The following is a 17,380-nucleotide window of genomic DNA, read 5'->3' as shown; positions in this document are numbered from 1 at the left end:
TTGTATCCATCTTCGTGTGCTTATTACCACAGCACAACTGTGCCATGTGTTCTTGATTCTTTGATACAAAGATTAAGTAAGATTAAGAGGAGACACAAACACACACCTCATGGGTGCCTTCTCCAGAGACCAGTTGAGATGAGTATATTGAGATGCCTAAGACTATGTTGTTTTTGCTCCTGGACATTAGGCCCTTTTTCCTATAGCTAACCCGTGATTTTAACACTAAAAGTCCCAAATAACCCCCGAGAAATTCCAAAAGTCAGTTACCGAGGGCAGATTGAATAGAAGAGTCATGTTGTAGACTCTTCAAAACTCCCTGAACTAGAACCTTTTTTGGGATGATCATGATTTTCTAAACAGCTGTTGTTGGCACATCTATTTCATGGATATTAAAGACTTGGATGACAGGATTGCCACTCTTCACTAAGAATCTCGTGCCAATTCCACAGTTTCCAAGCCCCCAGGACCTACCTGAAATTTGTAGTTCTTGGTAAATTGTTAATCAAAGAAGATGTACAAAGTCTTACATTTAACTCAAGGACAGCCATTCTGGAATATCATTGGTGAAAGGAACTCCCATCGGCCCTCTGACTTACTGCTGAGATCTACAGTCCTCTCCCAGTGGACATCTTCTCTGCTTCCTGTTGTTTTATCCTGAGGAAATATAGTCCTTGGTAGAACACCATAGAGTCACTTCCTTACAACCATGCTCTCCTAAAGCTTTGAAGGCTCTCATTTCCCTGTGTTTTAGACTATCTTTAGTGGACTAAACAGCTAATAGTCAACGCCCCCCCCCCCCTTCCCCAAGAGAGTTCTCTAGTTAAACCAAGTGGTATTAAGAAGAATAAAGTACAACCAAATTCTTTGAGACTATAACCAAGATGATGGAGGCTAAATGGCAGGAGAGGATCTTGGAGTCACATGACTCCTTCAAGGGGCAAAGTCCTGGTCTCATGACAATGATGACAGGGCATCTGGGGAGGATGTTTGCATCTGCCTTGCAATTTATGGGTGGAAGAGTGGGTTGATTCTGATGACTAGGGTGAACTCTTCCTTCTTCCTCTTCCAAAAAGGTGAGTGGTAAAGCATTCCCTGGTCTAGATGTAGATCCTCACATGAATATCATAGATTGTTAGCATTTATTTGTTTTCTATTTGGGTGGAAAATGTTTCTCCTAACTAGTGGTCATGGTGATCATGACACAGAAGTTACGTTTCTGCTTCTAGCTCAGAGAAATGGTGGGAGAGAAACAAACAAACAAAACAACAAACACAAGAACATCTTTTCATTTAAGCTGTAAGGAGGGGTTGCCTCTTCCATGTTACCAAATAGCTTTCAGGATCACCTTTGTAATCTCATTCACCCCTAAGACCTCCACATCCACCATGGTCAGAAGGGGATTTCACTGGCTTACAGGAAGGCAGTCCTCATGCGTGTGTTTCCCAGGTGTGTCCCAGAGGCTGGAAGCTGCCTTCTCTTCCCCGCTCTAATTAAAGTCAACCTTCAAATTCAATTTAGGAACACCCTGCCTGCTGTTCCAGCCCCTCATTATTCCAGCTTTGAAGCCATCAGTCGACTCATCCCACCATTAAGTGGAGACCATGTGCAGCCCCCAGATTCATCCTTTTTTTTAAAAAAAATTTAAACGTTTTTATTTGTTATTGAGAGACAGAGAGAGAGACAGAGAGTGAGCAGGGGAGGGGCAGAGAGAGAGGGAGACACAGAATCCAAAGCAGGCTCCAGGCTCTGAGCTGTCAGCACAGAGCCCGACGCAGGGCCCAAAGTCACAAACCACGAGATCATGACCTAAGCCAAAGTCAGTCGTTCAACCGACTGAGTCACTCAGGTGCACCACCCCCCCCCCCCCCGCCCCAGATTCATCCTTTAACCAGATTCCAGCACCTAGCACAGAACAGGGGTCCATGATGTCATTGAACCAAGTTAATTACTCCTGGCTCCTCTCATTGTGTGGTTCCTTGCAGGTTCATATGTAGTTTCTCCTCACCTGTTGTCTCTTGCCATCCCTTGTATTTACATGTCTTTATCTTCTTCCACAGAATCCAATCCATGCTGCTGCTCTAGGAGGTTATCAGCAACTATCTGTTGACTGGCCAATGGCAATGCAATATACAATGGGATGCTGTGTAACAGACAGATCTTAAACTGGACTGGTGTGTAGTCCGAAAATTTGGGGCAAGTTATCCAGTTAATGGTGGAGCACCTACAAAGAAACTAGTCAAACACCTCTATCTTTTCTCTGTCCTCCCTCCTGTTCCCAGCAAATTTGAGAGAGGACTCTGTCCAACTCCCTTCACCACATAGCTTGTCCACTTAAATTTGATTTCCCATATTCCCTCTGCACAGATGCACACATTCTGAAATTCTCACACTAACATCCAGACGTAATAGTTTTTCTTGAATTCTGTCCTCACTAATCCTCATGAATTTGATGCAGCTGCTAACTACCTTCCTGAAAAATCTCCTTCCTCCTTTGGAGTGACTGGAATACAGTTTGCCTCCCATCTCTAACTTATTTCTGTCTCCTTCCTTGGCTCCTCTTGTGCCTCACTTAAAACAGTGTGTCCTAAGATGTGTCCTCAACCGGGGTGCCTGGGTGGCTCAGTTGGTTAAGTGTCCAGGTTTGGCTCAGGTCATGATCTCACAGCTCGTGGGTTTGAGCCCCACGTCTGGCTCTGGGCTGACAGCTCAGAGCTTGGAGCCTGCTTCGGATTCTGTGTCTCCCCCTCTCTCTGCCCCTCCTCCACTCGCACTCTGTCTCTCTCTCTCTCTCTCTCTCTCGCTCAAAAACAAACATTAAAAAAATTAAGGGGCGCCTGGGTGGCTCAACTGGTTGAGCATCTGACTTCGGCTCAGGTCATGACCTCACGGCTCTGAATAATTGTCCACTCCTTCATTTCTCTCAATCCTGTATCTAGTGAGGTAACATTCATTGAGGTGACATATCTAATGAGGTGGCATTAACTGAATGCCTACTGACCCAGACTCTGGGGATGTAGTATAGAAAAAATAAAGAGGGATGAGAGGAGAGGGAGAGGGAGATCTTATCCCAAAGAACTTATTATGAGGGGAGGACAGAAAATTATTCATTCATTCAGTGAATGTTTCTTGAATATCTACGAAAAGCCAGGCACTGTTCTGGGTGCAAAGCCCTTCAATCCCACCTCTGCAGTCTCTCAAGTCTTTTCCAGTTGAGTTGAGGTCTGGTTAGAATTTCCAGATCAGGGGTGCCTGGGTGGTTCATTCGGTTAAGTGTTCTACTTCAGCTCACGTCATGATCTCACGGTTTGTGATTTCAAGCCCTTCATCAGGCTCTGTGCTGACAGCGCAGAGCCTCTCTCTCTCTCTCTCTCTCTCTCTCTCTCTCTCTCTCTCTTTCTCTCTCCCCCTCCCTCCCTCCCTCTCTCTCTCAAGATAAATAAATAAACCTAAAAAGGAATTTCCAGATCAATATGTTTTTAAATGGGAAGAATGGGCTTGTCACCTTTAGTATTTTAATGTTTCCACTAGTAATTATCATGTTAGCTGTTGGTTTAAAATAGATATTTTAAAGAAGTATTTGTTTATCCTAAATTGTTATGTCTGACTTTTTCCTTTTCTATTAGAACTTATTTCCCTATCTTCTAAAGCTTACTAACAGACCCTCCAACCTCAGTCTCCTCTGTGTTTCACCTCAGCCCAGAGGCCACTGTCAGAAAAATATTCCTGCAGCAGAGCTCTCAAGTTCACTTCCTTGTTTTGAAATGTTTGAGGGCTCAGCAAATATAACCTAAACTCTTCATTCAGGAACTCAAGACCCCCCATCCTGTGACCTGAGCTCGCTCTAATCTCTCCTTCTGGTCTTACCAGTTCCCTTTAATGTTCCCTGTCTTCCATCAGATATGTCTACTCAGTGTTCACAAACATATCCCATACTTTCTTGTCTTACCCAAAGTTGTGCCCTCCACGTGGAATGCCATCTGGTCCATCTCTATTCTCTCAAATTCTTTTCTTCTTTTTCAAGTTTCAGCTCACTTGCTTTACCATTATAATGCCATATGCCTTATTCTCCCTAAAAGCTTGCCAAGATGTTGAAGACTGAGTTCTAATCACATTTATGACAAGTCTACCCATCGCCTCACATACAACTCGCAGAGGCCTTCTCATTACAGATGCTTCCTAAGTATTTACTAAATAAATGTTACCACAAACGATTTTCTAATTGTTTCACAACGACTTCTTTCCATCATAATTATAAAGCCTTCAAGAGCAGAGACCATGTTTCCTCCTTTCCCTTTGTTTTCTGCATGCTTCTTGTACAGAACTATACACAGATGACAAGTATAAATGTTAGCAGAATGAACAAGTGAGAAGTTACGCTTTATCACAGAAAAACACAGCATTATGTTAAAATCTGCAGTCCTGTTCTACAGTCTAAGATTAATGCCGTCTTCAGATACTAGGAAAAGAAAAACAAAACCGTGGCTGGTATATTAACATCTGTAACATTCGTTAGCTATTTTCTTCTTTGCGTTTCCTAAAGAACTATTGCTTCTCTGTAAGAAATCTATCACTACTTATGTGCTTATTTTGTAACTCTACTTCCCTGAACTTCACTATTAGTCCTTTAAAAAATTATCTTAAGTTTTCCTGGTAGATAATCATTATTTGTAAAGATAATTTTGCCTCTAAAATATTCTATCCTTTCTTTCTTTTTCTTATCTTATTGCATTAGCTAGAATTTCCAGATCAATATTCTTAAAGTGGAAAGGATAGGCCTCTTGCTTTTAGTGTTTTCTTTTCTTATGAAAAATGATTTTTTCATTTAAATTAGATATTTGTTTTAAGAAGTATTTGTGTATCCTAAATCACTCTAACCTTTCCTTTTTATATTAAAATTTTATTTGTGCTCTTATCTGATTCTCTTTTAGACGGAGCTATATAACTTAAGTGAAGAGGGGTTCTGGCAACTGTTCAATGATCTGAGCAATTATAGACAGTGAAGCCAGATAACTTAGATCATGAGTCATTTGGCCTATTGCTATTGACAAAATGATCAAGAGAAATTAGTGAATATTGATTAGCCTTTGTACCATTTAGACATGAACTTTCTGGGATAAAGTTGACAAAATATGGAAATACAGGTGAATTCTTCCATCCTTTTGTTCATTCATGCAAAGAACGTTTATTAAGTGCTGCTGTGTGCCAGACATTCTAGTGCTGGGCTGTGGGAACAAACAAGACAAAGTCCCTGTTCTCATGGGGCTTTCATTCTAGAGAAGGCAAACAATAAGTTAGCAAATAAGGGCGCAAGATGTTTTCAGATAGTCGTAAGTGCTATAAAGATAATATTAACTAAGGTAAAGTATTAGAGAGTGATTGATAGGACGGGTTACTCCAGTCAACGTGGTCAGAGAAGGCTTCTACAAGAAATGATATTTGAACAGAGACCTAAACGACAAGAAGCAATTATGTGATGATGATGGGGAAACAACTGTGGGTAGAAGAAATGGCAAATGCAAAGGCCCTAGGGTGACAATGGTCTTGGCATTTCGCAAGAACAAAGAGCAGTGGAAGGAGAACAATAGGATATGGGTTTAGTTTGGTGGGAGGACTAGATGATGGTGAAAAACCTAGATTACATGTACTCATGGAAACCATTCTTAAGGATGAGGATACTAATACATTTGCTAAGATGAAATATTTATACTTAGAGGACTTATAATGCAAATTATAAATATTTCTAGAATCCACTCAAATCTCAAATCGGAAATAGGCCTAAATAAGGCAAACAAGCTTTCTCCTACATCCTCTGCGTTCTATCCCACATCAGCACCCTCATTTACTTGTGTTTTATCACCCTGACTGGCAACAAAGATCTCAGGATGACAGCATGCATTCCTGGGAGCAAAATTTTCTTACACAATAGATCATGAGCCACTATCTTGGCGTTTTAGGCAATTCAGAGAAACATATCGTCCTAACCAGTTAGCCATGGCCTTTACAAAGCCGAGAATCACATCATCGGGACTCAGCTGCAGCCTTCATGGTAAGTTAAATAGAACCACATGACTTAGTTCCTTTCTTTGTACTCTTATTTGGAGAGAAGAACCAGCAAACGAAACACTTTCGATCCCTACTAAAATTATCCAAAAATAAAGTATGTAACAAATGGGTCTGCATGACTCAGGGTGGTCACTCTCCATATGTCTTGATTTAGACTCTGGGGCTATTTTTGATTTGTCATAGTGGCTGGCTGTTGTGGTCTCGGACCAGGCCCAGTACACTGGTCAAAGCAGTGCTTTGTCACAGCACAGAAGCTTGTGGCAAAAAACCTGGCAACTTTCTGTCCCTTTGTGAGAGAAGAACACTGTACCCCAGTTGTGGCTAGATCCTGCTGCAATGGCCTAGGACTAATCAAGCCATTGTTATATTGTCGTTTAAAATTTTCATATGATGATCATGTTTTTGGAAAAAAAAGCTCCCCAGTGAGATCCCTGGGGTGGCTTTCATGGTCATGACAACCAGAAATAAGCAGGGGCAGGTTCCTTACCAGGAAGAACATCACCAGTTGGTCATCACACTGCAGGCAAACCACGTGCTCAGCACAGGGCCTGGAGTAGAGGAACCCCTCAATAAGAGTCACCTGGGTATTTCTGTATTTTATACTTATCTGGCCCCCAAAATGATTTTTTGGAAATCTCTGAAGCAGCTCTCAAAGATTAGTGCAAGAATTGGGCATGTCTTTGATCACTGGTCTCCAGAAAAATAAGAAATAACTTAAACATTTAGAAAACACACACACACACACACACACACACACACACGAGACAGCCTGTCATTTATCACTTCTTGTTAATTGCCTTTACACGGATATTTTTGCTCTTCCTAGTAGGTTTTTCTTAAAGTTCACATGGTATTTCTTTCAGTAAAGAATGATGTTAGTCTACGGTAATAGTTGTTGTTTTAAATGCCCTTACTTGGCAAAATTAGAATGTTCATCTCCCCATTTTTTTTTTGGAAATTCAATGAGCTCTAAAGCTTAAATCTGGGACTCTAGATGTTTATAGCCTCTCTGGCCTTTCTGGTCCCCACTATAGAATTTGGGATGAATAAATGCACACTCAGTAGCCTCTTTATCAATTTACATCCTTCCTCTATATAATGTCTTGTAATTAAAAGGTGGTGACCTCAGAGGTAGGGAAGGGTATGGTAAAAATTTAGGAAAAACACTGGTTATTAATATTAATATCACTAATACTTATATTAGTATTGCAGAGGGGCAGAAAATAAAGCTAAATAAATAAAACACAAATTTTCAGTGTGATAAGAATGTAAGATCAGGTTTCCCAATCAGCATATACAACCTGTGAATGATTTGTTTTGCAATATGAACACATTTTAAATATTTTCTTCTTTTTTTTTTTTTTAATGTTTATTCATTTTTGAGAAAGAGAGAGAGACACCAAACACAAGCAGGGGAGGGACAGAGAGAGAAAGAGACACAGAATCCAAAGAAGGTTCTAGGCTCTGAGCGTTCAGCACAGAGTCTGATGCGGGGCTCGAACTCATGAACTGTGAGATCATGACCTGAGCCAAAGATGGACACTTAACTGACTGAGCCACCCAGGTGCCCCAATATGAACACATTTTAAATATTAAATGCTTCTGTACCTTCAATGTTTGCTGTTCCTGGTTTGCAAATATAAATGGTGCTCTAGACATTCCTTTCAAGAAATATTCAGTATCACATGGAAAATTTACATTTTCTATAATTAAATCAGTCTAAATCATTGCTTAGATTATGCTTCATGATGCAGCTTATAAATAAGAATGTAAAATAACTAATTGGCTTTTTTTACCCTAGCAGAACATCCTGGCTCGAGTACAGGTCTCTGAGATGCAGGTCTTGTGTTCAGCTAAGTCACTGACTTACTGTATCATGTTAGGAAAATTGCTTAAGCTGACTCTATTCTATTTTCTTATAAATTTGAGACAGTAAAATTTGTAACTGATGACCCATGATCAAGGATGTTGATGAAGCAGGCATGACAAGCAATGGCCTTATCTACATGTGTATTTGAAGGTCTTATAACTGCCACGCTATATCCATAATAAATAAGTACGAGTATCAGGAAAGAATAAAAATTTGGTTTAATAAGTTTGTAATGACATTAATAACAGCTGCCATGTAGCCAGCATGAATTAGGTACCAGGCATTTATGCTAAATGCTTTAGCAACATCGTCTGGTTTACCCTTTTAAGAAGACACTGTTGCTACCAACTCACATTCAGTTCAGGAAATTGGGGCTTTTGGAGATAATTCCCCATGAGTAACAAATACCAGGCAGCGGAGGCCTCTCGGGAGACAGGGAGAGTACTGACTCCCTTAGAATTTCTGTGCATGCTGACTGGGCCGCATATGCTAGTGGCTATTTACTTCTCTCCCCAGTACCTAATAAGGTAATATTTTCCTTTTTATTTCTCTAGTTCCTTATATAAAGAATTCTTAATTTCCCTTCGTCTTTTGTCATTTGACTTTCATTTCCTGTTTTGGGTTTTCTGCTTCTAACACTGTGAGCCTCCAGTGCTGCCTGGCCTCATTCCTCTTCTTGGTGCACTTGACCTAAGTTCCAGTTTGGGTGCCTTTTCCTTCGTGTTTCAGTTCCTCACACAGTTTGTGTTAAGCAAGTGAAGTTACCTTTTATGGTTTCCATCTTCTTTTTTTCACTGAAGGTTTTCTGGTTTTCCTGTATTCTTTGGCTATGCCTACCGTGTCTTACAGGGGTTTCCTTGGGAGCCCTCTAAACTTCAAAAAGAGTTTTCTGATTTATATGTTGCAATGTTTTAAAATATTTTATTGAGAAGGACTATAAATGCCTATAGGTTTTGTTTTTGTCTGGTTTTGTTTTTATACAGAAAGGATAAACAGTGACAGAAAAAAGGATGGCAGGATTTGAATGCCATTCACTGAGATGCAGAGAGAGAGAGAGAGAGAGAGAGAGAGAGAGAGAACTTGATGGCCTCCACTTATGGCCTTCTGGTTTGGAAATTCTGGATTATTTGTATGATTTCAATACCTAGAATAATAGAACTCAGAAAGAGAAATTATCATCACAACATCAGATATTTTGTGAGGTAAATTTTGTTTTGTTTTGTTTGTAAATGAGGACAGTATTCTCTCCAGTGTGCTTTTGATTCTTACTATTGGGAGTCCACATTCTGAATGGTTTGGTGACCTGACCATGACAGCGCAGTATATGGAAACAAATTGGGAGCAGGAGAGACCTTCGTCTCATCCTGGATTTACTAGTAACTAGATGTGTAACCTTAGGCGAGTTGTCTATCTCCTCTGAGTCTATTTCTTTACTAGTACAAGGAGTTGAAAGGATCAGGTGACCTACCACTAAGGTCTTTTCCTACTTTACTATTCTCAGTACAAGGCATTTGTTCCCTTTTCTGTAAAAAGGTAGACAATTACTGAAAGAAGGCTTTCTGGGGTAAGGAAAACCATCAATGACTCCAGCTTTTCCATAGTTAGATCTTGGTAAATAATATCTTCTTCCTTTATTTTTTAAGTTTGTTTATTTTGAGATGGGGAGGGGTAAGAAGAGAGGAAGGGAGGGAGAGAGAGGGAGGGAGGGAGGGGGAGGGAGGGAGGGGGGGAGAGAGAGAGAGAGACAGAGAGAGAGAGAGAGAGAGAGACAGAGACAGCGACAGAGACAGAGAGAGAATCCCAAGCAGGCTCTGCACTGTCAGCACAGAGCCTGACATGGGGCTTGAACTCATGAACCGTGAGATCATGGCCTGAGTTGAAATCAAGAGTCAGACACTTAACCCATTGAGCCACCAGACACCCTTAAATAATACTTTCAAGTTTTCCACATATATGTGTACCACCCATTTTCTAGAGAATGTAAAATCTATTATAATATCCCCTTATGATTGTGATTGTATGTGAAGCAAATACCTTGTTTAGAAATTATCTGAAGTAGAAAGCAATGCATTTTTGGCTTGGGATTGTTTTTGGTTTTTCTCACTAAATAGCAGTTTTACAGCTTAACCTGAAATATGCCAAAAGTCTGCCTGCCTTTGAAAGCACATACAACTCAAAAATAGCTTTTGTGGCCTAACAGATTAAATAGACATAAAGCGAAACATTCAGAAGAAACTAAGGGCCCTAGGAAAATTTCTCTGACTCCAGCATTTAGAAAGCTAGTATTGTTTTCTAGAAGATATAACTGAGGAAGAAGACCTGAGAGCCTGTATTTCTAGAACACGGAGGCTTCTCGGGATTTTAAAATTGGGAAGGGTCTTGATGATCACGTCTTTACCTTCTACTCAGCATAGGCATGCCTCTCAACATTCTTGCCATTTGGTCAACCACCCTCAGCTTTGACATATCCTGTAACACACAGCTTACTACCTCATACTACAGATCACTCCCCTGAAAGACAGCCTTACTCACTGACAAGTTCTTCTGTAAATAACCCTTGAGCTAGGTTTGATGGAAGCCACTCTTAGCTACGAACTGTAGCATACACGTATTCTTTGTTGTCCGCCTGCCTCCTCATACTCGTGGGGTCTACAGTACAGGCAGGGGACCACTTGCCAAATGTCTAAATATGTAAAAGTTATAAATCAAGCTAGCAAACTGTTGAGTAAAGAGAGTCTACACATCTACCTTGACAAAAACACCTTCATAACACCTGTTACGGACTGAATTGTGTCGTCTTCCCTCACATTCATACGTTGAGGCCCTAACCCCCAATGTGAGTATATTTGGAGACAGGACCTTTAAAGAATTAAAGTTAAATGAAGTCAAAAGGGTAGGGCCCTAACGTGAAAGGACTGGTGTCCTTCTAAGAGGAAGAGACACCAGAGATCGCTCTTTCCGCAGGTGCATAGAGGAAAGGCCACACAAGGACACAGGGAGAAGCTAGATGTATGCAAGTCAGGAAGAGAAGACTCACCAGAAAGCAAACAACCTTGTGGCACCTGGATCTTGGACTTCCGGCCTCCAGAACGGTGAGAAGATAAATGTCTGCTGTTTAAGCCACCCAGGCTGTGGCAGCTTGCTATGGCAGCCCAAGCTGATTAATGCAACACCCAACCTGAACAACAGGTGAAAGTTGTGGTTTTTATATGAGCAAAACAGGGAAGACATCAAAATTTCCTTATTATCTGATAAGTCTGGATGTTCTGTTGATGAGCTGTATTGGATGAGTAATAAAATAAAGACATACATAATTCATAAATGCTATATAATTGCTTTCATTTTAGTCAAATCACTTGATATGTTGTTATAGTCAAGATTTTCACATAATTTGCATTCTATTGGACCTGAATTGTGTTAGTCACTGAAGCAGATGTTTAGGGTTATAGGCGGTTCCATGTCAGTGTTGAGCACCAGATTCTAAGACAGAGGTACTCTGTGCTCATTAGTACAGTGTGTGTGTGTGTGTGTGTGTGTGTGTGTGTGTGTGTGTGTGTATGTATTTGCAGGGCCCTCTAAAGCCCGGCACCCAGGGCAGAAGCCTCTCTTGCCTGGGACTAAGGGTGGGATGCCATTTTATTCAAACCCAAACCTGTAAACATCACAGAGCACGTTTTTCAGCCAACTCTATTTGGACGAGTATCTTTGAGTTTTAGAGTTGTCTTAGGACATGAGTACCATGTAGAGTTTCAGACATTTTTCTTCTACTTTGCATTTTTTTTTTTTTTTAATTTTTTTTTTTTTTCCAACGTTTATTTATTTTTGGGACAGAGAGAGACAGAGCATGAACGGGGGAGGGGCAGAGAGAGAGGGAGACACAGAATCGGAAACAGGTTCCAGGCTCTGAGCCATCAGCCCAGAGCCTGACGCGGGGCTCGAACTCACGGACTGCGAGATCGTGACCTGGCTGAAGTCGGACGCTTAACCGACTGCGCCACCCAGGCGCCCCAATGCATTTTATTCAAATGCAAAACACACTTTCTACACCAAAGCAAGGAAGAATAAAGAAGTGAATAAATCTTACACTGTGCAACCACAACTAAATCCTGTGATTACATCGAACCGCACACACAAGTCTTTATCTCACCACACATCATCTATCCCTGAGCTGCATTTGCCAAAAAGCTGGAAGTTAGATTCCAATAGCAGAAGAGAGACAATTAGGATCTCCCCTCTAACCCTCCAAACAAACAAACAAACAAACAAACAAAAACAACCAAATAAAAACAAAACAAAACCCGAAAAATAAGCTTATGCGTTTGTCTGTACTTAGGCCAACTATATTTTCTTCTACTTTAATATCATTTTCTTCACATGAAGAAAACAATAAAAATAAGTTGTACAACAAACATTGATGCTCTTGACTCTTCAAAGTCTCTTATTTCCTTTCTCATAAAGGGGACGGATATAAGAACTAGGTTCATACTTGCTCTTCATTACAAAAAAAAAAAAGTGCAAAAGGATATAAAATGAAAGTAAAAATACTTTTCTTTTACTCTATTTTTAACCCCTAGTAACATTTACCAGAATTAACCACTGTTAACACTTTCTTGTGGAATTTTGCTGAATTTTTCTTGGCATGTACAGGATCTAACTTTAAAAAAATTAATGAGTGGTGGGGGGGGTGTGCCAAGTGGCTTGGTTGGGCATCCGACTCTTGGTTTTGGCTGAGTTTGTGGGTTTGAGCCCCACGTAGGGTTCTGTGCTGGTGGGGCTGAGCCAGTTTGGGATTCTCTCTCTCCCCAGCCCTCCCTTGCTTGCACATGTGTGCTCTCTCTTTCCAAGGTAAATAAACAGAGGCGCCTGAGTGGCTCAGTCCATTCAGCATCTGACTTCAGCTCAGGTCATGATCTCACAGTTCATGGGTTCAAGCCCCGCATGGGGCTCTGTGCTGATAGCTCAGAGCCTGGAGCCTGCTTTGGATTCTGTGTCTCCCTCTCTCTGCCCCTTCCCTGTTCATGCTCTGACTCTCTCTGTCTCAAAAGTAAATAAAACATTAAAAAGAATTTTTTAAAAAGTAAATAAATAAACATTGAAACAAAAACAAAAACAGCAACAACAAAACTTAATGGGATTATGCCATAAATGCTCATCTGTATTTTACCTTTTTTTTCAACATTACAATTAATCCTGAAGATACTTCCATTTTATCACACATAAAGAGCTTATCTCCTAAAGCTCTTCAAAAACTAAAAGAGGTAATTATCATTAACACCAGATCTCAAAAAATGTTAGTTTCCTTCCTCTCTTTCATATAGAAAAGAATCACACGAATTTGTGATTTGATCATGGAGGATTCTATCGTGTAAATACAGATGTAGGTGTGGAAAGTCACAGAATTACAGAAATTAGAGCAACGGCTCTTACAGATGACTTGATTTACGTGGTAGAGACTGTACCCAAACCAAGTCCTTGCTTTCAGCCAACATAACAGTGATGGAGAATAAGCTCTTTTGTTTGAAAGAGACTAGCTTGTTTTTCTCCTAAACATGCGATGATCCAAGGAAGCCGCCTAAAATGAGGTTAGGCAATCTATCACATGACCCAAAGTCACCCAGCTCAGACTCCCATCTGAAAAGTGGAAATTCTGAAAGACTCATGTTTACATCACAACGATGTAGTGAAGGCACAATACAGCAATGCAAAAAAAAGGCTAAGGCTTAAGTTTTGGCAATTCAAGTACTCTGTTACGTAAAAGTCATTTAAAGCACAGAATCATAGAAGTGGAAGGAATCTTAAAGGTCACTGAACCCCTTCATCTGCAGATAAAGAAACAAACAGGGGCCCAGGGACCAGACTAGGTCTCCCAGATAGAGACGCACCAGTAGTAAAATCCAGGTCTCCGGAGTCAGTGCTTGGGTTGGACTACGGGCCCCTCTTCCCATAGAATGTTTATTTCCAGTGGCCTGATATTTGCTCATCCTATGCCAAGTTCTAAACATGATTTTATGTCTCTCTTTTCCCTCTACTAATTGAAATTGTAAATCTAATGCAAGGGGATCATGTGTCTTTACTTGAGGAAAATGTTTAGCGGACACCTGAACTATGTAAAGACACTTCCTTTATGAAAAGTGTGGGAAAGTTATGACTGTCCCTGAAATCGCTCTGATCCCAGGGTACAAAGATGGAAGAGAAGGTGGGTGTGGAAAGGCAGGTATCTCACTGAAACATTCATATTACACACACACACACACACACACACACACACACACACACAAACACACACACTAAGGACACCAAGCCCACCAAGCACATAGACAAAAACAGACCATGCCCATTCGAGGGTATGAAACAGAGACTGCAGGAGAAGGAATAAGAGAGCCTTATTTGACTCATTCCAAAATACTAGTAGGATCTATGCTTTCAACAAAAAATTTAAATGTACATTATTGTTGACTATAGGTACAATATTACACAGCAGATCCCTATAGCTTATTCATCTTGCTTAACAAACTTTATGCTTGTTGGTTAGTAAATCCCCATTTCCCCTTCTCACCAATCCCTGACAACCACCATTCCACTCTTTGATTCTATGAACTTGACAATTTTATATACATCATATTAGTGGAATCATGCAGTATTTGTATTTCTGTAACTGACTTATTTCACTTAGCATAATGTTCTCAAGATTCATCCATGGCATCACATATTGCAGAATTACCTTCTTTAAGCTGAATAGTATTCCCTTGTATGTATATACATTTTCTTTATCCATTCATCTGTTGATAGACAAGTTTTGGCTCTTTCTGTATCTGAGCTATTGTGAATAGTGTTTCAATGAACATAGGAGTGCTAATATTTCTTCCAGATCCTGATTTCAATTCTTTTGGATACTCAGAAGTGGGATTGCTGGGTCATATGGTACTTCTACCGGGAATTTTTTGAGGAACCTCCATAGTTTTCCAAAGCAACTGCACCATTTCACATTCCCACCAAAAGTCTGCAAAGGTTCCAATTTCTCCATAGTCTCATCAACACTTGTCTTTTGTTTTGTGATAATAGCCATTCTGAAAGGTGTGAGGTGATACCTCATTGTGAGTTTCATTTGTTGTTCTCTAATGATTAGTGACATTGAGCATTTTTTCACATAAATGAATGTGAAACACATTCACACAAAAAAATGGCTATTTTTATGTCTTCTTTGGAGAAATGTCTATTCCAGTCCTTAACATATTTTCTTATCAGATTATTAGGTTGTTGTTGGTTTGTTTTTATTATTGAGTTTTATGAGTTCCTCATATATTGTATTAGGATTCTCTAGAGAAACAGTACCAATAGTACATTTACATGTATATTTATACAAGGAGTAACTTATTATAGGAATTGGCTCACATGGTTATAGAGGCTAAGAAGTCCTACAACCTGCCGTCTGCAATCTGGAGAATGAGTGAAGCTGGTGGTATAATTTGGTATGAGTCCAAGTACCTGAGAACCAGGGGGGCTGATGGTAAGGACTAAAGGCTCAAGGGCCAAGAACCATGAGCTCTGATGTGCAAAGGCAGGAGAAAATAGATGTCACAGCTCAAGAAGAGAGAGGATTCGCCATTCCTCCACATTTTTACTCTGTTCAGGCCCTCCATGGATTGGATGATGCCTGTCCACTTTGGTGAAGGTGGATCTTCTTTACTCAGTCTACTGATTCAAATACTGAGTTCTTCCAGAAACACCTTCACAAACACACCCAGAAATAATGTCTTACCAGATATCTGGGCATCTGGCTGACATATAAATCAACCTTTTCATATATTCTGAAGATTAGCCTCTTATCAGATATGTGGTTTGCAAATATTTTCTCCCATTCCATAGGCTGTCTTTTCATTCTGTTGATTGTTTTCTTTGCTGTACAAACACTTTTAATTTCATGTAGTCCCACTTACTTATTTTTGTTTTTGATGTCAGTGCTTTTGCTGTCAATCACTGCCAAGGCCAATGTGATGAAACTGTTCCCTTCTTTTTTCTTCTAGGTGTTTTATGGTTTGGGGTTTTATTTTTAAGTAATCCGTTTTGAGTGGATTTTTATGTATGGTGTAAGAAAAGGGTCCAATTTCATTCTTTTGCATATGGATACCCAGTTCTCCCAGCACCAGTTGTTAAAGACACTATCCTTTCCCTGCTGTGTATTCTTGGCACCCTTGTCAAAGACCGATTCTCTGTATATACATGGATTTCTTTCCATGCTGCTGGATTCAGCTTGCCAGTATTTTGTCTGTATTCATTAGGAGTCTTGGCATGTAGTTTCCTTTTCTGGTGGTATCTTCATCTGGCTTTGGTATCAGGGTAATGCTGACTTCATAAAGTGAAGTATTCCTTAATCTTCGGGAAGATTTTTGGAAGAGTTTGAGGAATTCTTCTCAATTAATTCTTTAAACATTATAGACTTCATCAGTGAAACCATCTCATCCCGGGCTTTTGTTAGGAGGTTTTAGATTACTGATTCAATCCCCATACTAGTTATAAGTCTGTTCAGACTGTCCACTTCTTCAAACTACATTTTTAAAAAAATTTATTCATTTATTTTGGGAGAAAGAGAGCATGCACACAAGAGGGGCAGAAAGAGAGGGAGAGAGAGAGAATCCAAAGCAGGCTCCACACTGCCAGCGCAGAGCCCAATGTGGGGCTCGAACCCACGAACTGTGAGATCATGACCTGAGCCAAAACCAAGTTGGACACTTAACCAACTGAGCCACCCAGGTGCCCCCAAACTACATTCTTCATGATGTAGTTTGATAGGCTGTATGTTTCTATGAATTCATGCATGTGTTCTAGGTTATCCAGTTTTTTGGTATATAATTGTTCATAGTAGTCTCTCATGATCCTTTTTATTTCGATGGCATCAGTTGTAATGTCCTTTCTTTCATTTCTGATTTTGTGTGAGGCTTCCTCTTTTTCCTTAATCTGATTCATCAATTTTGTTTATCTTTTCAAACAACCAACTCTTAGTTTCATGGATCTTGTTCTTATCTTCTACTTTCTAAGGTTTGTACTTCTGCTCAAACCTTTGATATTTCCTTCTTTATGCTAACTTTGGGCTTAGTCTGTTTTTCTTTTTCTAGCTCCCTGAAGTGTGAGGTTAGATTGCTTATTTGATATCTTCCTTCTTTTTTAATTTTGTCACTATCAACTCCCTTTTAGTGCTTTCGCCGGACCCTGTAAGTTTTGGTTTGTTGTGTTTTCATTTTGATTGTCCTAAGGTATTCCTAATTTCCTTCTTGATTTCTTCCTTGGCCCAGTAGTTATTCAAGACTGTGCTGTTCAATTTGTACATATTCATGAATTTTCTTCCAGTTTCCTTCTGCTATTGACTTCCAGTTTCATTCCATTATGGTCAGAAAAGATACTTGATATGATTTTAATCTTCTTAATTTGCTAAGACTTGTTTTGTGA

The 17,380-nt window shown here is 40.0% G+C and overlaps 1 protein-coding gene across 3 annotated transcripts in view; it reads right to left on the bottom strand.

The window, feature by feature from the left end:
- PACC1 (proton activated chloride channel 1) overlaps positions 1 to 17,380 on the bottom strand; it is a 168,294-nt gene that overhangs the window by 136,520 nt on the left and 14,394 nt on the right. The window contains exon 3 of one of the 3 annotated variants that reach the window (XM_047840824.1): positions 10,974 to 11,114. The exons of the other annotated variants lie outside the window; for them this stretch is intronic. The gene's annotated coding sequence lies outside the window, so the exon portion shown is untranslated. The remainder of the gene's footprint in view (positions 1 to 10,973; positions 11,115 to 17,380) is intronic. 3 annotated transcript variants of the gene reach the window in all.

The sequence above is a fragment of the Prionailurus viverrinus genome, chromosome F1 (assembly GCF_022837055.1).
Source record: "Prionailurus viverrinus isolate Anna chromosome F1, UM_Priviv_1.0, whole genome shotgun sequence".
Lineage (NCBI taxonomy): Eukaryota > Metazoa > Chordata > Mammalia > Carnivora > Felidae > Prionailurus > Prionailurus viverrinus.
This window is presented reverse-complemented; position numbering and strand designations above follow the sequence as displayed.